Here is a 27,105-nt window from a genome sequence, read left to right on the forward strand (position 1 = left end):
GATGGAGAGTGAGATGAAGAGAGCAAAAAATGAATAAATAGATGGATAAATACATAGATGAAAAAGATAATTAAAGAGAGAGAAGAAGTAATATATTATGGGTTTGAACTCTCTATTCAGGTCTGGGGTTTTAGTTCCACCACAGTCCAGCTGCATGGCTTTGCACAAGTTACTTTCTTTATCTACCAAATGAGAATAATATTAATAATTCTGATGTCACAAGGTTGTTTTAAGTCTGAATTGAAATAATCCTCATAAATGCTTAGCAATCTGGCAGCCCATGGTAATGCCATTACACAGAAAGATAAGTTTTTTACATCAGCTGAGATGCAATCCCTATAAATCTTACAGGTCTCAACATTTTCAGCACTCACATTAAATTTGTGTTTCCTGTTGGAGCCACAGCTGAGTCTGGCAGATGTGTCAAACTCTGATAAAGCGAACACTGGCATATAACATTCAAATAGCAATTTATGCAAACAGGATCTTCTCATTATGTTATCCCTCTATAATCCATAATTATTGTTCTGAATGAGTCTGAGGTTGTCTTCATCTCCATGAAATGAGGTCACACTACTTATACAGTAAATTAAAGGCAAATTGAGCAGATGATCTGTGTAAAATAAGAAACATGCCGTTTTTGGAGTATTGACACAGTGAAAATCAACAATGAGTTGACCAAGTATCCAAACCAAGTATTTGTATAATTTAGTTTAGCATCCCAACATTCAGATGAAAACCCACATTCTTTACAGACTTGTTACTCTTTTACTCTTCATAGTTAGCATTTATGATGAGGAATTACTTCTTGAGTCTTGTGATTTCAGTTTTAAACTCAAACACATAATTTTTTACAGTTCATTCTTACTAAAGAAAAAAGTATCCCTGCCTAAGTTACTTTGATTTGTCACATTATGGAGAAGTATTTTCAAATAAAGTGACATGAAAAGCACAATCTGAAATCTTTGGTTATATCAGAATACATCAAGGACTCTTTTTGGCCCATTTTTATCACTATTCTTCATGCACCCCAGCATTTCTATTTCAAAGGATGGTTATTATAATTTCTAGAACACACTTGATTCAAGGTTCCTAACTTTTAATGAAGGTAGAATGAATAAAACTTATGTCATTTAGGTAGAATTATGTATTTTTTTCACTTGTTTCTTTGAATCTCTATTCTCTTCCCCTTGGTCAACCTTATAAGTAAACAATTATACAGATGGTGTAGTTTGAAGACTAGTATGGTAATGCATTTCAAAATGTTTTTCTATCACCTTTCCATTAAATAAACCTCTAGTCAGAAACCTTACCATTATATCACCTTTCATTGGGCTTGACCAGACTTCCCTTTATAGGTTGTATTTTAAAATGTGAACCTTCCTTACTAGAAACAGTTGATTTATGTTTGAAGTAAATTCATTTTATTGGGATCATTTTCTTTTCTAAGTATTTAGTTTCATCAAACATTATTAAACCAACTTCAGTGGTAATTTAGGGGGAGTGACACAGTAGAGATTTGAGACCTGACACTCGTTTTTTCATTCACTTACCAATTGTTTATTGAGTTCATACTACCTGTCAGACAGTGTGCTATGCACTAGGTATGTAATATTAATTTGTCCTCATGGAACATAAAATTTAAGGAGGGAGATTATTGGTGTTTAAATAATAACAGAATTAATAACTGAAGATTGAAATTACCTCAGTGAAAGAGGATTGCAAGAAATTATAATGGCCTGAAAAGCTCTATAGTATTAAAAGTTCACCAAAAATCAACTTTTCTAAGGCCATGTGCTATCCAGGACAGCAAACTTGTGTTCAGTGGGTCAGGTACTCTCAAATGAGAAGTAGACACTTTTGCAGAGAGGTGACAGAGGATAGCTTAATGGGACAGAGAGTTCAATACTGAGATAAAGTTTGTGTTGAAACTAGGTTCCAAATTATGATTTACCTGGCTCAGATAGTTGCTTCTGACTCATGCATGGTGTCTTCCTACTTCCCTGCCAGATGTTATTTTTCTTTTTCATCCCCCTCAAACCCTTGTTCTGAGGCTCTCCTGGCATTTACCACATGCAGGACCTGGTAACATAGCGGTATGCATTTATGATTTGTTCCTTCCTGGATATCCAACTCTGTGAGCTCAAAATATGAGCTCAGTACACCCTGAATAAATACCAGATATATGAATGAAATAAAACAATTGCCTCTGAGATGGATATTATTAGTACTATCGGATAAATAAGGAAATGGGATTATAGTGGATTAATGATTTATCCAATGTCTCAAATGTATATGTGGATATTTCCAGATTTGAACCCAAATTCCTTTCAAGTAAAAACTTATATTAGAAATGTACTCTCTGAAACAAGGATATAAAATAAGAATATAAAGACAAGACCTCAAACTACTTTAAATCATTTAAGATGACTCTAAATGTCTCATTTGCATATGATTTTGTATGCAAAAGAGATAAGACATAGGTTAGGTTATTCTATAGTAAAAACAGAATCCCAAATCTCAGTGCTTTAAAACACTAACAGTTTGTTTCTCATACATGTTATACATCTATTTCAGGTAAGCTAGAGGCTCTGCTCATTTCTATAACACATGATAGCAACCATCAGTGCAAACATTGCTTCTTATTATGACAAAGGGAAAAATAGAGCTTTAGAATGTCTTACAATTAAATGTCTACCCTGAAAGTGACACAATGTCAGTTTAGTTCATATTTCATTGGTCAGAAGCAATCAAATGTCCCTATGTTCTCTGCTAGAAGATGCAAAGGCATAATATTTGGCAAGCACTAAAGACTCCCACAGATTAAATAATTTATACTTCTTTCACATGGCCATTTATTCATCAATTACTTATTGGGTATTTATTATATGGCAGGATCTATAAACATAACAATATAATAGTCTGCTATTGGTGCATAACAATCACAGAATTTCAGTGACATATGTAATATATATTTATTTCTCTATTATGTATGTGTCAGGTGGATGGAATCTGGTTGATCTAGATAGGTTGAATCAGCTGATCAAGATTTTAACCAATAGGTTGTACAGGCTGTATGAGTCTGTGACATATAACTCCTATTCCCCTGGGACCGCTGGCTACATGACACATGCTTCTCATAGCAATGGCAGAAGTATAAAAATAGTGAGTGGATGCATACGATGCCTCGTAAAGTCTAGGCCTGGAACTGCCACACTATCACACCTACCTACCTTCCATTGACCAAAGCAAGTCTCGTGGCCAAGTCCAACAGCAAGGAACCATAGAAGTATAATTAACCTTTCTTGGGATAAACTACAAAGGGTGTAGATTCAGAAAAAGGACAATTGATTGATAATAATGCAATCAATATAGACAGAGATCAGACTAAAATCTTTAACTTCATATAGTTTATATTTTATAGACAAATGGTTGATAAACTATAAAACATGTAAAGTTTTAGATAGACATAACTACTTAAGAGAAGATAATAAAGCAAGAAAGGGGATTAGAAAGAATGATGATAGGAATAGTGATGAAAATTTTAGAAGAATATCCAAGAAGGAAGACCTTACAAAACAAGAGGACAATTGAGTAAATTATTTAAAATAAGTGAGACAGACATCCATGAATATAGCTGAAGGAAACCAGAGGAAAAAATCAACTGCAGAGGCTGTGGTGGGGTCTGCCTGGCATGTTTGAACAACAGAAAGAGGATTTAGGTGACCGAGCCAAGTGAGTGAAGAGAATACCAAAAAAGTGAGCACAGATTGTTTGAGGTCAGTAAAACATGTTATCTTTTAAGTTAGAATAAGGTGAATATCCACTGAAGAATTTCCAGAAAAAGGGTGCTATGGTCTGCTCCTACTTTTTACTGGATCACTCTGGCTAACTTACTGAAAATGAACTGGTGAGGGTGTGGAGACAAGCTAAGAAGCCATCACAATATTAAAGGTGATAGGCATTGGTGGCTTAGACAAGGGTTTTAGCAGCAGTTGTGATAATAGTTACTGACTTGGTTGGATTCTGAAAATATTTTATAGTTGAATCTGTCAAGTTTGCTAAAAATCAGACTTGCAGAATAAAAGAGAATGGCAAGGAGTGTGGTTCAATCAACAGGATAAAAAAAGAATTCCAGTTTTCTGAGATGGAAAAGATGCTGTGAAGAGCACATGAGAAAGAAAGATCAAGGTTCATTTTGGGACCCATTATATTTAAAGTACCTATCATTCATCCACATTAAAAAGGAAGCAGGCTGTCAAATAGTGAGATGAGCAGAGGAAGGTTCAGGCTGAAGAGATAAATTTTGAGGCCTTCCCTGTATGCTTGTATGTAGTTCTAAGCTATTCAAGGCCATAAGGTTGAGACTCACCAAAGAATGGATTTGGATAAAAATGACAAAAGCCAAGACCTGAACTCTGGAGCACTTCTAATTTCCAGTGCCAAGAAGATAGTTAGGAAACAGCAACAGAATCTTAGAATAAATGACTAGAGCATAGGTGAGAAACAATGAGAGTGTGATATCACAGAAATTAAGTGAAGAAATGTTTTCAAGGAGAAGGGACTTTACAACATTATCCAAAGCTACCCATATGTCAGGTGAGATCACTGTTAGGTTGAGCAACATGCAGGTCATTGATCATCTTATGGGACATATTAGTTGGAATAAGGGGGTAAAAGCTTGGTCAAAGTGGGTTTAAGACAGAATGGGACAGGAGCAATTGGAGACTGAATATCGATGACACAAGGAGTTCTATAAAAAGAATAAAAGGTTTTGTTTGTTGGAGGTTGATGGAAGAAAAGGTTTTGTTTGTTGGAGGTTGAGGGAAAATCATTTTTTAAGTAAATGGCAAAAACAATCATGAGACCTATCAGAGCAAGACAAAATAATAACAGAGAAGAGGGAAAAATTACTGAATTGATGGCCTTCAGTGGTGAAAATGATAGGTTGTGTGTACAAAGGGAGGGGTGTGCTTTATCTAGGAGCATGGACTTTTCCTTACAGAATCTAGAGGAAAGGAAGAGTGACTGGAGACAGAGACAAGTGGAAGATGTATTGATAGAAGCTGCATGCTTCCACTCTCTCAGTGAGGAGGGAAACATTTGTTCATTGTCCAACTAAGGTAGCTCAAATCAAACACCTTCTAAAAGCCATACTTGGTGCTCTACTGCCAAACAAACACACAGTATGTTGGAAATATTCAACACAGGGACAGAGGTTGGGGCCCAGAGAGGTAACCAAGGTCATTTATAGCAAAGGTGACCTGCAGATGTTTTTGTGGTTTGGGACAGCTGGGATTGTGAAAGATCACATTTCTTCTTTTCCTGCAGAAGCTACTTAATACCAGAGTTGCCTGGTGCTTGGAATCTCATTCCTCTGCCTCTAGAGTTTATGACTATAAGAAAAATGTTTACTTACTCTGCATGCCTAATTGGGCTTCTAGGGAGTAAATAATGGGTTGCTCTCCAAAACAAGATTGTTGACAGTTCCCTTCCTGAGAGTTGCTAGAATCCAAGTCACTATTGAAAGCACCATTCTGAAGATCTGCATGTGTTGCTTTGTTCATAGTTTTGTATGGCCTTCCTGAGCTCTATATACCAACTTCTTGCCCTATCTCTTCAAGGAGCTTAGATTCTACCTTTTTGAGAATACCTTCTCTTTATGCCAATTAATGAAAAATCAACAATTAAGTGATATTTAGAAGCACGTATCTCCCCTTCTGTATTATTACATCTTTGAGAGCAGAGAGTGTCCCATTCTTTGAGGCATCCAGTGAAGGCCTACCTTATACAGAATATACACTTAATAAACTAATGGATGGACAACTTTTTCACTTCCATCAGGCATAATTAAAATTTGGTTAAAAAAGGACACTGAGCAATTCTTAAAGGTTAGCCCCAAATCTGTTTAGGACAATAGCAAATGTTTAATTATTTAAAAGACACCTTTTAATTTAAAAGTCTAGCTTTTAATTATTTTTATGACAGTTTATGTTAAAGTTTACCTGCTTCACCCTGGCTGTAGATGACAGATTTCTGTTTTAATTATGCAGCCCATAATTACCACAAATGTGTTGAAGCTCAATTTTTTTCTTCTTTTAGCTCTCTTGGAAGTGAGCAGTGTTGGCTATTATCAAGTTCTCCTGGAAATGACAGTGATATATGGTAAAAAAATTAATGCCTGCCAAAATAATAAGATTCACAAATCTCCCCACAGTTTTAGTATATAAGAAATACTAAACATGAGTGTGATTGCCCAGGCTTTGGATACCTTTATTCTCTGCCTATGCCCACCTGGTAAAGCTAATTCACTCTCTTTAGTAGATTTTGTGAGTCAATAAAAAACCCCTTTGCTTAGTGGCTTAAAAACACAATTTTCTTTTGCTTGTGATTCCACCAGTTGGCAATTTTGACTGGGATCAGCTGAGTGGGTCTTCTTGTCTTGGCTGGGATTACTTATTTGTTTGTAGTAAGCAACCAGATTGGCTGGGGCTGGTTATTTCAAAATGACCTACACTGGGATAACTCATTTAAAAAAAATTTTAAAGTATATTTTATTGATTATGCCATTACAATTGTTCTGATTTTTCTCTCCCCTTTATCCCCCTCCTCCCTGCACTGGCCCCCACCCTCCAGCATTGCCTCCAGCCCCTTAGTTCTGTCCATGGGACCTATAAGTTCTTTGGCTCCTCCATTTTCTATACTATTCTTAACCTCCCCCTGTTTATTTTGTACCTATCATTTATGCTTCTTATTCCCTGTACCTTTTTCCCACATTATCCCCCTCCTCTTCCCCACAGATAACTCTCCATGTGATCTACATTTCTGTGATTCTGTTCCTGTTGTAGCTGTTTGCTTAGTTTTTGTTTTTTAAGTTCAGTTGTTGATAGTTGTGAATTTGTTGTCATTTTACTGTTCATAGTTTTGATCATCTTTTTCTTAGATAAGTCTCTGTAACATTTCATATAATCAGGGCTTGGTGATGATGAATGCCTTTAACTTGACCTTTTTCAGGAAACACTTTATCTGCCTTTCCATTCTAAATGATAACTTTGCCAGATAACTCATTTTGCTTCATATGTCTCTTATTTCAGCAGGCTAGCCAGGGTAGTCTAGCTAGAAGAATGCAAATTCTTTCAAGGCCAAGACTCATAAGTGGCATGCTATGACTTCTGACACATTCTATTGATCAGTGCAAGTCTCAAAGCCAGCAAGAATCAAGGGGAGGAGAAATAGATTCCATATGTTGATAGGAAGAGCTAGAATATCATATCCAAGCAAAGTGTCTGCATATAGGGAGGTCATTTTTGCAACCTACCACACCAGCTTAAATATATAAAAAAAATGTACATGTGCAAAATAAGCTCATTGATTGAGACTCCTGGTGTTGAGGACCCTAAACTGCTGTGGATTTTCCAGTGGAGTTAGAAGTAGGGCTGTTTTGCTATGCAGGATGAATGCACTCCCTTGTTGAAGATGAATGATACGCTGTGACTTCTGAAATGAAAACTATTTCTACTGAAGTTTGTTACCACTTTAAAGGCAATAGCAGGGTTCTGGCAGGGAAAATCAACATGATCAATAAATGCTCCCAAAATCTGAGTGGAGGCAAGTGTATCTTCCTCCATCAACATTTCTTTTTCCTTTTGGAAATACAATACTCCAAATCACTATGGCGCTATTTTCAGCTAATTTGAACATAACCATAACTGCAGTGTTAGCTGATAGCTAAGGTGTTTAAAAAATGTTAAGGTTATTTACATTTTTAGAGGGATCTGTTGATCTTTCAAAGACTTCAAGCCTCAAATATATAAAGCTATGATTGTGGAAGGTTAGGGAGTATGCTCACACATTTGAACAGAGTATTCTACCTAGCCTGTGGATAATACTTCCACTCATTTTACCCTAAGCACTGAAACTTCTCTTAGTGTCTATCTTAAATTCAGATAAATAGAATGCCATACAAAACATCTTCCCCATATTTTAAATGGAAGGTAATATTGGAGATGATGGCAGTGTGGTGTCCAGTGCTGACGGTACTGCAGTGTCATTCTATATAGATGTTGTGAACTTGTGATGTGTTTCTCTTTCTGCACAACCTTCTTTGTTTCTGTCATGTTTGCAAGCTACATTCTCAATACTTTCCAGCAATTCTTGGAACTACCTGATAATAATAATAAAAAAAAATCCCTCTTCCTAATATGCACTTTGCTAATAAATCCCTTTTCTGATAAGTTAACTAAAAGCATTTTATTTGTTTGCAACTAAAAACTGTATGATTAATTTAAAAAAATTTTTTAATTCTCTCCAGTCTTCCTTACTTCTTAGTCAAAATGTTTATTTTGGGGAGATCAAGCTGGGAATTAAAGCCACGTTGACATAGGTTCATAATGAATTTTTTTAATCCTCACCTAAGAACATATTTTTTCCTGATTATGCTTTTATTTTATTTTATTTTTCACATTTTTTATTGTTGTTCAAGTGCAGTTGTCTCCATTTACCCCCTACCACTGCCCCCCACCCCCGCCATCCCCACTTCCCACCCTTGATCCTACCCTCCTTTGGCTTTGTCCAGATGTCCTTTATACATGTTCCTGGCAAAAGAAGGAGGGGAGAGAGAGACAGAGAGAGAGCGAGAGCAAGCAACATTGATGTGAGAGAGAAACAGTGATTGGTTTTCTCTTATAGGTTCCCTGACTGGGGATTGAACCAACAATTTTTCAGTGTACAGGACAACGTTCAACTAAGCCACATCAGTTTGGGTATCAGTGAGATTTTAATGCAAGTAAATGAAAAGCAGTGGTGCCCTGCCCAAATCCCCATTACCAGGCAGATGCACCCATCCCCAGATGCTGTAAATATTGGCTGATAAAGTCTCACAATTTCCATCTGCATGCCTTATCCCTCAGCCAAGGAATTGTCCAGAGCGCTCAGATAAACTAATGCCTTCTATCCTTCCAGCATTCCAGGAAGTACTTCATAGCCAATAATGAACTGATATGGAGGTAAAAAGGCCAATTCCATATCTCAAAGTGTCATAATTCAATGGTGCTTCAGAAACTCTCATAAAATAAGAAACTCTCAGGACAAACCTAGACTCCAGTGGAGACCATGTCCTTGCTTACTCCCTCTTCTGCACCCTTTTGCTTTTCTCATTACTCTTCTCCTGAGAGCTCTACCTCAATGAACCACACGTGCCCGAATTCCTGGCTCAGGGACCTTCAGTCTTGTGGACCCTCCCTGCTTGAGATCCTCAGCATCCATTCTGCTTCAGGGAAAGACAATGAGACTTGTACTAAAGCAGATTTTATGGGCTTGTTCTGGAAGCAGTGACCTCACTTCCACACACATTCCATTAAGCAGAACTCAGGCACATGTCTAAAGGAGACTGGCAAATGTTGTGTGGCTTTGTGCCAAGCAAAAAGAAGACCTCCAGGCCTAGATACAAGAGAGATGGTGGGGGGAAGCTGACCTAGAATGTTATAGTGTATAAAATTTCCACGTAGCTTTGGCTCAGGTAACCATATTGAACGAACAAGGCCAGGGTCCCAGGGATAAAATGGGACTTTCAGGCAAACAGGGATATCTTAGCAGTAGCTGATCCACAAGCAGCCAAAAATGGCTGAGACATACTCTATGGATAATAAAATGTTTTGAACTTTTCCTTACTGGGGCACAATCCACAAAGCTGGGTTGAAGGGAAAGAAAATAAAATGGCACAGTTTGTAACCTTCATATTTAGTAACTGAGTTGCATCCCTTCCCAACCTCTCAGAGTACTGTATTTGAAGTCTCAAAGGAGTCCAAGTTCTAGTCTCTGCCCAAGGCTCTTCACTGATTTCTCTTCTATTTCATTCTCTGTAGTGGTGGGAAGCTGACATTAATACTTGTTCTGTGGTTTTTGTCTGATTTCCCTTCAGCTCAGCTGAAAAAAAGGAGGTGTGTAGCAGATTGCTGAGGCACTTCTGATACAAACATTCTCTGATTCTAGAAGTCTCAGAGGCTCAGTTGGAACAAGAGAGAATCTAGCCATGTTTTTAAGAGCTTGTGTGATGTTGTGATTTATAACTATGTATTTGGTTTTCCTCCCCTCTCTGAAGTAAAGTTCTTAAAACCATGGAATTTCCTGGATGACCACAATAAAGATATCTGTTGTTATGTTAATGAGGTGACTTTTGGATCAGAAACCAAAGGATGGAGGCTAGTTCCCAGGAAAACCAACTATGTGATTAAAGTGTTGGAATTTTAGTGAGTCCCCATCTTCCTAGGAGGAGAGAGGATCTTGGGGTTAGATCTATTGCCAATGACCAAGGATTTAATCAGTGTGCTTATGTATTAAAACCCAAAATTCTTGGGATTCAAAGAGCTTTCAGGTTGGTGAACACATGGAGACTAGGGAGAGTGGTGTTCCTGGAGAGGAGTGGGAAGCTCCATGCCTTTCCCCCATACTTTGTCCTGTGCATCTTTTCTATCTGGCCATTTCTCAGTTATATCCTTGTAGAATAAACTGGTAATCCAGTAGGTAAATATTTCTCTGAGTTCTCTTAGTCACTCTAGCAAATTAATCAAACCCAAAATCATTGGAAACTCCTGTCTATGGCCACTTGGTCAGAAGCACAACAGACAACTTGAACTTTACATTGGTGTCTGAATTGGAGGAGCAGGGGCAGTCTTGGAGGATTGAACCCTTAACCTGTGGCACTTGATGCTATTTCTAGGTAGATAGTATCAGAATTGAATTGTAGGACACCCAGCTGGTGTTTGAGAATTGCTTGTTAGTATGGCACTCCCCCTCGCCCCCAATGCTGGAAATTGATGATCAGAATCATTTAGCTGGGAGTACAGGAGTAGCAATGAGCATTTTTTTGTGATTCGACATGCTCATTGCTGGTGGTCAAAGGGAATGATGACAATGGATCACATGAGAAAGGTGCTTAGGGTGTTAAACAGGAAACCACAGGCCCAAAATGCCATCACTTGTGCTAAAAGCCCATGATACCAGCCCTGATCTAATTGCAGTTTCAACCTCTCCCAGAAACATAATCTTAATTAACCAGTATGGAATATTCTGGTCAAGCACCATAAGGCAATTTGCAGAGTAAAAACACTTCCCATTCTCTTTCCCCAAAGAAAAGTCTGGGCCAAAAATAATTTGTTCTTTTCTTTTGTTAACAGCTCCCTTGCCCCACTCATCTTTCTAGAAACACCTTCTATTTTATACCACTCATCTTGGAGCACCCTTCCAGTTGCTAAATGGGATAATGCCCAATTCATGAGTGGCTTAATAAACCCAATCATATCTCCAAATTTACTCACTGAATTTTGTTTTTGAAAGATTATTTATTTATTTATTTATTTATTTATTTTTTAGAGAGAAGGGGAGAGATGGAGAAAGGGAGGGAATCGGAGATGTGCTGAGAGAAACATCAACTAGTTGCTTCTCCCAAGCCCCCAAATGGGGACCTGGCCTGCAGCTCAGGCATGTGCCCTGACCAGGAATTGAACCAGTGACCTTTCAGTTTGCAGCATGACCCTCAATACCATGAGCCACACAAGTTAGGAAAATTTTACTTTTCAACAAGGGTAAACCAGGCCTTGACTGCTTGTAGCCTTTGCTCACACTGGAACCCTGCCTGAAAATCTGAGGAGGAGAAGGGTGGTGAGGAGGACATTTAGGCCTCCATAATCACCAGTATGCTTCAATTTTTACTGATCTGTATGGAGTATCATCCAGATCCATTCTTCAGGGCAATACTCTTACCCCCAGCTATAAAAAATTTTACTTGTTGAGAATTCACAATAGGGACCTATTGGGAGAGAACCTCAAAAGTACAAATTTAAGATTGATGCCAAAGAACTGACACATAACCTTATTCATATTCATAAAAATTTTAATAGGAGAAACATACATAGGCAAAACAGTGCTTTCAACAGTGGCTGTCCATGAAGAATCCACACCCCTCCTAGGACAGGGTACATTTTTGTAGGGGATTAATAATAAAACTGTATGGTAGACAGTCACTAGACCACCAGAAAGAACAATGCATTCCTAAGTGGGCAGATAACATCAGGCAGTTATCACACTTTACACATTCATTAACCTCCTTCCTGGGGGCATTCCAGTGTTCTGGTTAGTCAGCCAAGCCTGAGGCTACAGAGAGTTAAACAGCCCAACATTTCCCAGACACCTTTGTTGCTGGAACCAAATTACATCTAAAGTGATTTTCCCTACAGGGACCTCCCTGGAATTTGCCCTTGGCCTCAGGAGACCACCTTTCTTAAGGCTAGGCAGCAGAAGTTATGACTGAGTAATGATACAAGGGCCTCACCACTTTGCCTCATTTGAGACAACTGAGAAGGTCATCCCATCTCCAGAGCTCCCTGTAGAGTGAACAAGGACTATGTAGTAAACTGCACTGAGGGTCAGATTTTCTATGTCCAGTCCCAGCTTTCTCTTCTCCTTATAGGAAGCACCTGAGAACATGCCTCAGAAAATATTTTGATTGCAACTCCCTGACTCAATCTTTACCCCCAGAATCTCAGGGGATGGGAATGAGGACAATCTGAAATACAAAATCTAAATAAAACATTTGTGTTGGGGACTTGCAATTTCAAGGGAAATTCTAAAACCCCCATTTTTACCTCCTAACCACTATTCCCTAGCCTCTTTCTATATAAATATACCCCCACAGAAGGATCAAGAGAAAATAGAAGGGAGGACCAGTTGAATCAGCCCCCACAGCTTCCCTATCTGCTGCTGCTGCTCTTGTATTTCCTCCCCATTTGCCTTCTGTTAGTGCAAATTCAGGGTCTTAATAAAGATTTTTTTCCTTCTTTGAAAAAGGCCTGTTATACACTTCATCATTTCCTTCCTTCACAAGTTTTTTTTTTTTAATTTCCTCTGCTTAACTGGGGTTTTTATATGTTTAAAGAAAAAGTCAAAAGAGTGTGTGTGTGTGTGTGTGTGTGTGTGTGTGTGTGTGTGTGTGTTTCAACATCACATAGCATATTTCCTGTCTTTTTAGTACTTGGAACTCAGAGCACCAGGCAGACAAAATCTGTGATATAATCAGGCTCCCTGTCTCCCCACCTGATGAATTACCCAGGTACTTCTGTGGTCCAGTTGTGCCCTGGCTATGATCTTGACACTCTAAATTCATAAGCACCTTCTCTTTAAGGTTCTAGAGACCTGGGATCTCAACCACAGACGAAGAGCCTATCTTCTACCATACATTGCTGGAGTCATACAAAATCTACAGGTAGTATTTTTGCAGGGTGGGGATAGGGGGAATGAATCCAACCAAATCATTTTGCTGGGGATATAACTTGGGAGAGTTGTTTATGTTACTGGAAAAGAAAGTTGCTGACTTCCAGTACATGATGAACCACACACCTTTGTTGTATAAAGATAGAAAATACACATTCCCACAACATTTTCAGTCTTTCACAGTCTATTGCACAACTGTCAAATCTATGGTTTTAATCCTTTTGTTAAGATTTATTTCTAGATCATATATTTAACACCTTCATTCAAGGTGCACTTCATGTTATACAACAGTGGTGTTCATGAACAAGTGTACATGGTTTGACTTCTCATGTGACCCTGATGTTCTCTGAAACTTCTCTGCCCTCCAGAACATTGAGGCAATGAGTTTCTAATTCCCCATGCCCATGGTTTCTGTGTATTTCTCACAGTGGCATGACCCCCTGCATCTCTCATCTTATGATTGTTTAAACAGATCTATTTGGCCTCCCTTTGTCTGGTTCCAATGTCCATCCTTTCTGCAACTTCTAGAAGGAGTTCAGCCACACCAAATGCATTGAAGGTATACACTAACTGTCCCATAGGGAAGGCAGATAGGCCCACTGTATTCCTGGCTTCATTCTTTTTTATTCTTAATTTAATCTTTATTATATTTTTCCACTACCATTTAGTCTCCCTATACCCTCCTCCCCTCAGCAATCATCACACTTTTGTCTATGTCCATGAGTTATTTTCCCTTTTTGCTCAATCTCTGCATACCCTCTAACCTCCCCCTCACTAGGTGTCCTCTATTCTCCATCTATGAGTCTGTATCTATTTTGCTTGTTCTATCAGTTTGTTTATTACATTCCACAGATGAGGGAAATCATATACTATTTGTCTTTCTCTGACTGGCTTATTTCAACTGGAATAATGTTCTCCAGGTCCATCCATACTGTTGAAAAGGGTGAAGTTTCTTCTTTTATTCTGCCTGAGTAGCATTCCATCATGTAAATGTCCCACAGTTATTTTATCCAATCATCTATTGATGAACACTCAGGCTGCTTCCATATCTTGGAAATTGTAAATAATGCTGCAATAAACATATGGGTGTTTATGTTCTTTTGAATTAGTGTTTTGGGTTCCTTTGGATATATTCCCAGAAGTGTGACTATAGCTCATACAAAGGGCTAAAGATAGCTTAATCGATAAATGGTGTTGGGAAAATTGGACAGATATGTGCAGAATGATGAAACTATACTACCTTCTTACACCACACAAAAGAATAAATTCAAAATGAATCAACAACTTAAATGTTAGACCAGCAACCATAAAAGTCCTAGAAGAAAACCTAGGCAGCAAAATCTCAGACATTACTTGTAGCAGTATTTTATCAGATATATCTCTCTAGGCAAGGGAAACAAAAGGAAAAAATAAACAAATGGAAGAACATCAAACTAAAAAGTTTTTGCACAGCAAAGAAAATCATCAACAAAATAAAAAGATAACCTAAAGAATGAGAGAACATATCCATTAATATATCTGATAAGGGGTTAATGTCCAAAATTTATAAAATACTTACAAAACTCAACACCAAAAAAGAAATGACCCAATTTAAAAATGGGTCAAAGGACCTCAATAGACAATTCTCCAAAGAGGACATACAGATGACCAAAAGACATATGAAAAGATGCTCAGCATCACTAATTATCAGAGAGATACAGACTAAAACCACAATGAAATACCTTCTTACGCCTGTCAGAATGACTATCTGGCTTCATTCTTGTTCCACATTTCTCTTAGAGTTTCTTGTGGCTGTGTGTTTCTTCCAAAAAAACACCTGTTCCCAAAAGGAAGCCTAGGGGCATGGTCTTAGCTATCTGCTGCCTTGAGAAAAGATAGTCTTGCTTTATTTCCTTTCCACCTTGGAATTCTGGGAGACTTTGTCTTTATGTCTAGTCACTGTCTTCAATTAATCATGGCTTCTAAAGCTTTACCTTCAAGTTCTCCTGCCCAATGAACACAGTGTTTCCACCGAGCCTAATGAGTTTTAAAACAATAGTGATCAGAATGAACCCTTATTTCAAGGAATTTCCACCAAATAATGAGCTCCTCTAGAACAAGGTATTTTTCTTATTCATGCTTATACCCTTATTACCTAGCAGAGCTCCTGGCACCAGGTGGGCATTCATTGAGTTGATTGAATTAATAATACTACAGGAAATTATTTTGTAAAGCAAAGTGTCTTTTAATAGGAATAATAAGTGCTACTTCAAATGTGATTATAAATGTGTGTTTTTGTATTTGAGGATTTTCTTAAGTATGATAAGATGAAATGGACTTAATTACTCTGAGGGAAATATAACCTGGATCTTTCCCATATGGAGGTTGGCTGTGAATTTCTCCCTGGAGAAAAGGGACTTTGCTTGGAATCTGCTCTGTTGTCATAGACAAAATAGTAGAAGGTACACTCTGAGCTCTAGGCAGCAAGCCAACATTTTCATGCCTCCTGATGCTTAAAAACTATGCTCTGATTTTTATTTTTATTTTGTTTCTAGTGTCAGTGCTCTGGGGTCAGTATGCTAATTCAAGAACTAATTGCATATATTTGCATATTGTGCATATTCTTGACTCCATAGAGTCAGGATTAAAATTAAATAGTGATTTTTTACTCTTTCACTAGTCCAGTATGGTTTTAAAATTCTACAGGAAATTCATTTTCCTTCATTGTTCTTGTTAACGGCAAAACAGCACCAGAGGTTAGACCTTGGTCCTTGAGTTCTGTTAGGAAAGAATTCAGAACCAAAAACTCTAATTATAAGAGAAATTTTATTTAGAAAGTCAAAGAAGTAGAGGAAGTGACTCAGAAAACAACTTACAGAGGTGAAAGAAGGGTCCGTGGAACTTAGAAAAGAGAAAGCAAGGTATAGACCTTGAGCAACGGGATAAGGAAAGGGAGAGTCATGAGAGACAGACAGACAGACAGAGAGAAATTGCTTTGGTCCTGGTGTTACTTCCTCTGGTTTTGCTGCTTTTCTGGGCCTGAAGCTGAAACACAACTGAGGCCTAAATATTATCTCCAGTTTGAAGAAAACTTTGTCTCTGTGGTCAACAGGCCTGAGCCTTTCTGCCTAAGATTATTTGCTGTAGGTCAAAACCTCATTGGCTCAAGTGGCTTAACACTTAAGGAAGTGGTCATGCAAGGGTTTGTATGGGACTCACATGAGTCTTTTCTCTAGCTCCCTTGTTGCTCCTCTAAGGGGATCTACCCCTCACTAGCAATATGCTAGGAGAGGAAAGGTCACCCTGAGGGAGAGGTCTCACCCTACAATAATTTTCATCCCAGTTCTGCCCATTGCTAGGTACCTGGGGCTTTCCACCCTAGTGACCTTCTCTGTACCTGGCCTATTCTGCTTATGCCTGTTTGTCTACTATATCAGTTCTCAAACTCTTTGAAACTGCAGAAAAGATAATGAGATTTAGCAATTACTGCTTAATCTAGTCCATGTCAAGGAAGATTAGACTTTCTTAATGTGAATGGTTTAACCTACAGTGACCAAGTTATTTTCACTGGTTCTTGACCTCGAGTCCCCATACCCATTTATGGACCTTTCTCCCGATTAGTGTGAGAAAGGTCCATAAATGTCTAAGGGAAAAAGTAAAACACTATCCTTTTACTGAAATTCAGCATGCTCTTCAATTATATGTATAGGCAATCAACTGCAATATTATTAGCAGTATCTGGGTCTTTGACATCAATAGAAATCAGAGCTATTTTAATCTCACAATATAATTGTTCCAGATATTTTAAAATATCATTTACTCTTGAATCACTACTTTTCAATTGTATTATTAGACTGTCCACTAGTTCTTGTTATTTAATGTCAATAAAGAAGCAGAAATATTACTATACCATAAATTTGTGTTTTTAATACTTAGGTTGCTAAATTTCCTTCTAATTCATCTTTTACTTTGTACCACTGTACAATTCACTTTATACATTTATTTTACATTTTTATCTTGTTCAATTACAATTGTCCCAATTTACCCTTGTTGCTCTCCCCTGCCTAACCACCCCCCTACTGCTCCTACAGTCAATTCTCAGCCTATTGTCCATGTCCATGTACTTTATACATTTAAAAATTTTAACCTAAAGCAGAGTCCTTCAGTTCATCAGAGTGCCAGAAGGATCTGAGGGACAGAAAAGACTAAGACTGAAATTTACCTATTTGTGAGTTCCCCCACTTGTTTTTGTGTTTACTAATCTCTTGTTTAACCACCATCCAAGGCTTCTTATCTCTCTCCCCAACACAGCCCTCTTGGGACATCAGTTATTTGCTGAAGAGCAAGTATGCTTTTTCCCAATATGGATTATGGTACTTGAAACTCAGCAAACTATTTCTGAAGAGGGAAGAGCTCATTCAGGCATGGCTTGAAGCTCTAAAAAAGCCATTATATTTTAGAATGAGGGTGATATTTTTAAAATATATATAACCAAAGGTCTGCTCACTCCATAGGCTTCTAAAAAAAGCTGCCTTCTAATTGGGCCCCTATCAATCCCAAATCCTTAGGACAGATTCTGAGTATAAATTCACCTTTTCACTTCCATTAGAAGGATAGAAGCCAGTTTGAATGGTATGCATCTACTGAGGAAGATTACCTGAAATCACTCTGAACTTCTTGGGTTTGCTCTTTGCTGAACAAAAGTGAGGCTTGGGAGCATCCGGTACTTTGCAGACGGGGCCTTGTCCTGCTTCAAGTGGGGATCTAACAAATAGGAGGTTTGGATACACTGTCTTGATTCACTTGTGGAGGTTAATCTCCTGCAGCTCTGCCTATGTCCTCTGAAACCTGCACCCTTAGCTGCTGAGTCATCACAGTGTGTAGGAGCCTCTTTCAGTGAAAATCTGCCTCTCGGGCCTTCAGTACTTACTGCACATCCTTTGGGAGGCAGACCAGAGTCAAGTATGCACCTTGGCAAAAGCATTAAGTAGGCAATATCTGGGATTATGAGCTCCACTTCTGCTTTTCAAGGTTTTTCTAACCCTTTAGCTTTCCCCTTCCTCAAACATTTTGTGCTGATATACTTGTTCATAGTTTAGTATTATTAAGACCTTAATTAACATTATACATAGATTCTGCAACAATAAGTGAAACAAAATATGACAAACCAGTTTTACCATAGGATATTTGATGCAAACAAGAGTTAAGTTTCTGTGGCATCTCATCAACATTATAATGAAATGATGTGGAACTAGAAGACATTATTTGAGGACTTATTGTATTAGCAGTTCAATGTGCCCTTCATTAGGGGACAGCTGTCAGCTTGGAAAGCCTTGTATTTGAAAGAAATACAATTCTTAAAGCAAACTACTAAAAGGTAGGTGATGAAACCTAGATGGTCTCTTTGCCAGGCTCTTTCAGCTGACTTTGAGTTAATCAGAAGGAAGATTATTTTGAGTGGGCCTGACCTAATCAGCTGAGCTCCTAAAAGAGGGTTTATAGGTCAGAAATAAAAGAAGTTAAAGAGAAGTCTGCTCCTTCCAATCCAGAAGGAAGAAAACTTCTATTTTGTGGAGAGAACCACACGTGGTGGGAAGAGTACAGCCCTGAGGAGCTGAAAGAATCAGACCTACAAAAGTTACAAGAAATTAAATTCTGCCTGCAATCTGAAGAAGCTTGGAAGAGGAGCTGAACTCCAGATGAGAAGCCCAGCTCAGCAAACATTTTAGTCTCTTGTGAGACTAAAAACACAGGTAAAGTCACAACACAACTAAACTGTGCTGTGACTCCCGACCCACAGAAACTGGGAGATAATAAATTGTGGTATTGGAGTCTCTAAGTTTGTGGTAATGGTTTGTACAAAAATAGAAAAGTAATAGAGTAAGGGTCCAGAGATTCTTAACTTTTGTGTGTAATGGATCCCATGGGAAGACTGGTGAAGCCTGTAGACTTCTGCTCAAAATTAATTTTTAGATGTTTACAATAAAACACGCAGGGTTACAAAGGTAATGGCTTTTACTGAAATAGAGTAATAAAATATTAAAAACATATCTGGGTCAGAGTAACATAATGCACTTATTTGTTAATGCATTAAATAATAAGATCTATCGGTGTGTCTATGAACTACTGTAATATTAAAAATAATGAGTGCCAACCATAGTTTTAGATATCTGAAGCAACAGTGATGAAATATAAAATTACTTGACATTTATATGGGTGTCAGGACTGCTGGCGCTCTTATGGTTGGCTGTTCTCATTTACAGTTCAAAGAGGTACATTTCAGATAGGGGCTAGTGAACATAAATATTTTTATTTTTTCTTCTCAGTGTATGGGTCTCTGCATTCTACCCCGGTTAAGAACCCTAGATGAGAAAAGTATTGAGTTGCTTCCAATCTTGATATTCTCTGAGCTGGTTTATTTTTTTTTTTTTGAGTGTTCTCCAATGGGTTCCATCTAGTAGAACACTTAGACCCTTGTTCACACCCTCAGGAGGAAGCCTCCACACTTTGCTTATCCCTAAGATCATTTTTCTTTAATTACATGAATGACTTGATTTGCTTCTGTGATTTGCATCTTTTTGATAATGTGAATTTAGCAGAACACAGCTGCACCATGGTAAACTCTGGGTGTATCCGTCTGGGTTTCTAAATGTCTGTGTTGCAAGTGCCCTCCTGAGGGAGGCCAAAGCTCATAACTCAAATGGCAAAGCGAGGGTTCCAGGCTGTAACTAGTCTTTAGTACACACCTGCTCATCCCTGTTCCTTCTCTTTTCTGCAGTCCCAGAGGGGACCAGAAATGTGTGCTTGTGAAAACTGCTTTCTGCCCACTGCTCTCTGAACTGTCAAGGTTATAAATGGATGTTCTCTACTCTTGACTGTGCTGTAAATCAACGTAGTTCATGTTTCCCAGTTATTTCATTACTACCTTCTTTATTCTTTCTTTTTCAAAAAATCACAAGTCTTTGGCCTTAAAATCTAAAGAGTATTTAAAAGCTCATGATATATCCCTTCCCTCTCTTGTCCCAGCTCTTATTTCTATTTTCTTTTCCTTTGTTAATTCCTTAACTATACAGAGTATATCTATTATTTCTTGACTTATATGAAGTCTGTTGACTCACTGTTATGAAAGATGAGGGTTTAACTCACTTTACTCCCCATTGCCCATGGATGGTAGTTTTATTGTTTTAGCTCTATGGTTTGCTGGTATCATATCTCTATTTATATCAACTGTAGCATCACATAGGCCTATGCTTCCTCCTTCTCTTCTATATTTCATTTTCATTCAGTATATATTTGCATTTATACTGTCAAGCTTAGCATCATTTACTCTCTCTTCCACCAGAATTGTGTCTTCTACACATTATTCATAGATTAACTTTAAAAATAGGAAATTAGCAAAGAGCTTTCATCTGACTTGGACTATTAAAATACTGTTCGAGGCAGAGCCAAGTGGTAACTAGGACCACATGTGTAATATGATGACCTCCTAGACCTCTTGAAGAAGAAAGTGACAGCTGTCAAGGTCAAGCCATTCCCATATTGTTTGTGCCATCAAGATATTAAAATCATGTCTAATTTTTGTCTGCTTAACACTTTGTTAAACATTATATGTGCAATTTTGGTTGTTTTAATGTCTCTTTGAGTTGTCAATTATTTCTACACTTTTTTCTTCTTAACAAAAGAATAGCATGATTTCAGTCCTCAATTTTGACCTCAGTTGATCTGTCCCCAGGCCAATTAAATTAAAATTTCTGTGAATGGAGCTCTAGCATAAGCTAATTTCAAATCAAAGTATTCCTACCTAAAGCCAAAATTGAATTAGATGAATTTAAGAGAGGAGAGAGAGCTATTGCACATATAGATCCTACCTAAAACATATATTATTTTCCAGTTCTAGGAATAAAGAGTCCAGTAGACTGGTTCTTTGGAGAAGGATTATGTAAATATTTTCCATCCAGATATTGTGGGTGGAGTTCTATCTTCAGTAAGAGCTGTAGAGCAGGTAACTCAGACCTAGCCCCTGAGCATAGTTCTAGCTTCCTTTAAGAAGCAGGTGTAGGTGATTAATTCTTAGCCTCACCACAAAGGTTTCATAACATTTAAAAGTAAATTATTTGTTAATAAACTATTAGTAGCTTTTAGTCTATAGAATCTTGGAACTTTGGGTCCTCCATTTTGACTCAATGCTCCACTTTTCAGCTGATTTCTAAATTTCTTCTGAATTTCTTTTGGTAAGAAAACTTCTAGAAACTGAATCCACATGTTCAGTTCACAACTAAGGTAATGAATCTATTTCCTAAACCCAATTAATTTCTGTTGCTGAGGTAGAGACTCACTGTTTAGATCTGAACACTGCTATTTTGTAAATGATCCCAGGCTGAAGTGAAACAGAACTGTTAATGTATTTTTGATGAATATTAAAAATGTATGAAAAAATAAAAAGTGTGATAAATATTCAAAGGGGCCTGGTTTGGTTTCCTTGCCTTGAAGTTGTTTTCTGTCTCATACTCTCCCCCTTACTCTACAAAGAATATCATAAAACTTCTGTGTCTTTCCACATTATGGAAAGTCAATTTGATAAGAATGCTGTTATGTCTGTAACCTGTCAGTGGTAAATTGAGTAGAAAATTATGCAGTACCCTGGTAGAACCAAATGTTAATATGGAAATTCTCATTAAAAGCCCTAAGAAGCTACAGATGTTTGAGTAAATTGTACTGATTGCTTTGACCTGACCTTTTTGGTTATTACTGCCCCCTTACACAGTGTACTAAAATCCTTCAACTGGTCTCACCCCGTGTTATCAGTTTCAGACCAGGAGGCTTTTTCAGAATCATTGGCTATGGCATTAATTCATTTTCTCCCCACCTTCCTTGTTCTGCCTCCCGCCTGCCGACAACAGCTCTCTGTACTGTGCAGTGAGCGGGAAAATGCAACATTTCTCCTTCAATAACTAGGACATCCCATTCGGGTCACCCATGCAGCTCATTTTAAATAAATTGAATCAACTTACAGCTATTAGCTGCTGTCCTTGAACTAAGATAACATGAGATATTCAGGTATCACTAAAAAAAGAAATTATGAGGATGACAAAATTTGCTGAGTGCTCCAGAACCAGTTCTTACAGAACTTTTTTATCTGAGTAGGACTGGGGAAGAGAATTTTTATTGCTTCTAATAAAGTAGCATGTTAATGATTACCAATGTGTTATGCCCTTGGAGAAAAGCCTCAGAAAATTAGAAAATTTGAGAATATTTTTAAATGAGTTTTATTTTTGTGTAATAAGTGGGATACCATGAATGAGGCTGAGATAGAGCTCATCCCAGAAGACTGGCAATGACCAACCCTGTCCCAAAGAACCTCTTGTCATAGGGATTTGGCCTCCAGGGAATCAATAAATTAAATCAATCAACAAGCCTAATTCACATATGGGAGTTACCTGAGGAGTAGCATAAAGATTCTTTATTCCAGAAGGTTTTAAATTTATTGAAGTAAATCATCTTTGAACCTCCTTTCTCTGATAATGGATTTATTTCAGTAATTTCCATTCTTATGGCTTTAAATGCAGGCAAAGTCTTTATTTAATTCATACTTTGCCCTTGTTATCAGTGTGGGTCGCCAATATTTTAAGCTCTTCTCTTTGTTTAGACATATAAGATGATCTTATTTTCCTGCTCCCTCATGAAATGCATGCCCACTGGACTTCTTTGGCCAAGGAAGCTTGAGTGGAAATGTATGTATGACTTGTAGGCTGTAGCACTTAATTGTTGATGCTTGAGTTTTGAGTTGTCACTTCTTCCTGTGTCCTGTGGAAGCAGAAGCTGGCATGGTGGGGTCACAGGACTGGTCCAGTCTGAAATGACAGTGGTCCTGCCTCATGACTGAATGAGGATGAATGAGAAATATATTTGTATTATGCTAAGTCACAATACAAAAGTTTGGGGTTACTTTTACTGCATCATAACCTAGCCTGTCTGTCCTTATTGAGACAAGCTTCTTGTTCAAACTCTCTTGAATGAGGTAATTTTGAGCAATTTTCTTGTTTTTGTTTTTTCCCAGGGCATTTGTCTTGATTATTCTTGCTGGAAGCTCTTAGCTATTTTGTGAAATGAACTGCTACTTGGAAAGTTGTGAGCTAAAGGGTTCAGGTGTTGACCTAACAGCTACAGACAGGTGTATCTTTCATGAGGTCCTGTAATTAATGGAGAAGAGACATACAACATAATCAAAATCAAGCTTAGCACAAGACTCTTTTGTGATCTCTGCTTGTGACTACCAAGAGTACCTTGTTCCACTGGCATTTATTAATTGCTTTTGGCTATTCACATCAATTCACCTCTGCTTTGATAATGGCTTGTAGGAATAGTATATGAGTGGTCAATGCAAAGAGGCCTGGGTGTGTATCAGTGTCAGAAATACCAATCTCCTCTTAGACATATTGAGGTTCCGAAAGTCCGGTTTTTTATAAGCACAAATAAATACCATCTACTTGAATGAGGTAAAATTACCCACTTCTATTATGATTCAGGCTTGATTCTTACTTAAGAAGTGAATTATTTTAATAAACACTATACTTTTAGTTTCTTGAAACATAGAAATACATTGAATGAAGCAGCCCCATTTTTATAAGCATGAGCATTTAATATTTAAGAAGACATATTCCCAGAAACCTTTTTCAAATTGTGAGAGTTAAGGAAGAGGTTGTATTTTGTGTGGCACTTTATAAATTATTTGGTAGAATAAAGAACTTTTAAAATGTAGTTATAGTACTTCATCCAATACTCCATTATGGAAGTTCCATTAATAATAAATATAATACTGATTTTATATTTTCTCCTACAGCAGGAAACTCTTTATACCCCTTTGAAGTGGATTCAGTCCCCCAAAGCACAATGTTTTGAATTAAGTAGCTATTGAGTTGTGAAGTGGGAAGGAGTATAAAACTGAAATATTTTGCTAATGCCTCATGAAGACTGAAGGAGTAATGATGAGGCTTCCATCAGCACTTTTTACTACTGATAAACATGAAAGTGTCTGAGCTGGAGTGGGGCTAATGTCTCACTAATTTTTATGAGGCTCTGACAGAGGGGTGGACATAGTTATTCATCCCTCCTTCTGTATTTATATCTTCCTTTTTGACTCAAATTCCTTTGAAAAATTTGACAGACCCAAGGAAGGTACTAAATTCATTACCCTTAATTTGTACCTGGCTTAAGACAACTATTGAAATGAGACATTTTGCTCTATTGGTGCTATTCTCTGGTTATAACTAGTGAATGATGAATGCAGTTCTTTCAAACTTTCTTCTGCACCTCAAATTCTACTAAATTATTTTCCTGGAGACCTTGATCTGCACTTTTTCTCACTAGCATGGACAACTATCTTAAGGTTTCTGGTCTCTCCTTAACCCATTCAAGATTCTTGTGCCTGATGATTATTAGGTTCAAGTTGCCACTTTTGTATGTCAAAAATAGATAAATGTCAAAAATTTTACATGGTTCAAATTTTATTTGCTGTGGCTAGAAATTCCCAGAGTATTTAAAGGACTGCTTAATATGTGTAATTTGCTGATTTATTTTCTGGTCACCTATAGAGGAAACAGATAAACACTAGAAAGGAATATCATCAAGAGAGTCTATACACATGGCAGGAGATTCCTGGACATTGCACAGCATCACTCACCCCTCCCTGGCCCTGCTCAACCCAAGGGGAAAGAAGAGCAAGGGAAAGGAAGAAACAATGGCTTACACTGGAGATCGAGCCAGCCTCAGGCACTATCTTTATTCTGATGGGTCTCTGCCTTTCAATAATGAAATGAGAATAAGTTCTTCTTACTTTAAAGAATTTTCTTGGTAGAAAATAGGATAACAGAGAAGTATTTATACTTTGTGCTTCAAAGAAGCCAGGCTCATCTGAAACATCTGTAAAGACATTTGTGAAGTGACTGCAAACTTCTCCTCGCCACCCCTGCAAAAAGAAAATACAAAAACATCAAAAACCTCGAGGTCATCTAGAATGCCTTTGACGATATATCCATGAACAAGAAAGAAAAGCATTTAGGAGAGATGAAATTAAGGGGAATGAGAAGTGAAGGTGTTTACTTTTCCTCTTTGCCCACTCTGTTGTAATCACTTAATTGTTTTAGCTTATTAAATTCTCCCAGCCCTTCTATCATGTGGATATCATCACCCCATTTTACAGAGGACACATTTAAGGCACACAGAGGAAATGCAGCATGCTCCAAGAAGAAAATCTTGCTAAGTGGCAGAGGAATAGACTCAAAGCCAAGCTGGTGACTCCAAAGTTGAACTTCTTCCAAAATGATACATAAATGCCCACAGGGAATCAGGCAGGAGTTGGATTTTACAAGAACCAGTAAAACAAAAGGTTCTAGGATTGGGTAGGGAATTACCTGCCCACAGCTTCCCCAATAAAATATCCGGCCCCTCCTTGCAAACTTTTCTCTAGCACATTAATAAAGCCATATACCTGATGGTCCTTGAGGAAATGTTGAGGAAGACTGGGAGTAGGTAGGCTGGGAATATTGCCTGTCCAAGCCTACCATTGTCCTGCCCTTGCCCCCTCAATAAACAGTTACCTTGGTGAGAATCTCAAATGCATAGGTGCCCTTTTGAAAAGAAACACTATTTGTACATGCTCCCAATTAAAGACACAGAATGTTACAGGAGAGAGAGCATAGTTGCAGGGAGGGGTCAGAAGACTCTTTCAAGTAATATTTGTAAGATATTGTACACCTGAAAATGGGGTGAATCATATCTACTTTATAGAACTTCTCTAAATTATCAATTCTTAATCTCTCATAAACTTTACACTTAAAAATTGGGGGGGGTGTCCAAAAGAGCTTTGCTTTGTTAGATATGAGTTATATCTATTGATATTAAAATATTATAAATTATAGCCCTGGCTGGCATAGATCAGTGGATTGAGCGCGGGCTGTGAACCAAAGTGTCGCAGGTTCAATTCCCAGTCAGGGCACATCCTGGGTTGCAGGCCACAACCCCCAGCAACTGCACATTGATGTTTTTCTCTGTCTCTCTTTCTCCCTCCCTTCCCTCTCTGAAAATAAATAAATAAAATCTTAAAACAATATATTATAAATTATAAAACCACGACATCCAAAATAGTTATTAATTTAAAAAGTATAACAATTTCATGTTAATAGAAATTATGTTTTCTTAAAAGCAATAACTATACATACCAAAAAACTTAGTGAGTACAGTGCTATTATTTTACAACTTTGTAAATCTCTTTAATGTGAGGCTTACTATAAAACAGACAGATGTTCTGATCCGCTTCTGCATTCAATCTGATGTGATACATTGTTTTGTTTGAAATGTATGAAGAAAACTCAGCTTCAAATAGATTTGTAGTTGGAAAAGTGAGGAGCTCACGATCCCAGAAAGGCAGCCTTCAAAGGTTTGGGTACTACACTTCGATAACAGCTGCTCTAAAGATTAAGAGTGAACAATAACAGAAGAAAATATGATAAAGATGACATTAAAAAAACAGTGAACGAATACAAAGGATTTACTACAGTTCCAGGACACAGAATAGACACTCACTAAATTAAATGAGAAAATGTTATCCTCAAGCCTCAATGTATCTACATACCTATGTCTAAGAAATGTGTACCAAAAGAATGTGTGTGTGTACAGGGTGGGACAAAAGTAGGTTTACAGTTGTTCATACAGAAAATAATACAATAATTAATAAATAATAACATAAGAATAGACTCTGTGTCTTATGTGTTCATATCTGTAAGCCTACTTTTGCCACATCCTGTATATACATTAATCTCACAGCCAAGCCAGTGAATGAATGGGGCACGCATACGTACAAAG

The sequence above is a fragment of the Phyllostomus hastatus genome, unplaced genomic scaffold (assembly GCF_019186645.2).
Source record: "Phyllostomus hastatus isolate PE091 unplaced genomic scaffold, TTU_PhHast_1.1 phas_contig_17, whole genome shotgun sequence".
NCBI lineage: Eukaryota > Metazoa > Chordata > Mammalia > Chiroptera > Phyllostomidae > Phyllostomus > Phyllostomus hastatus.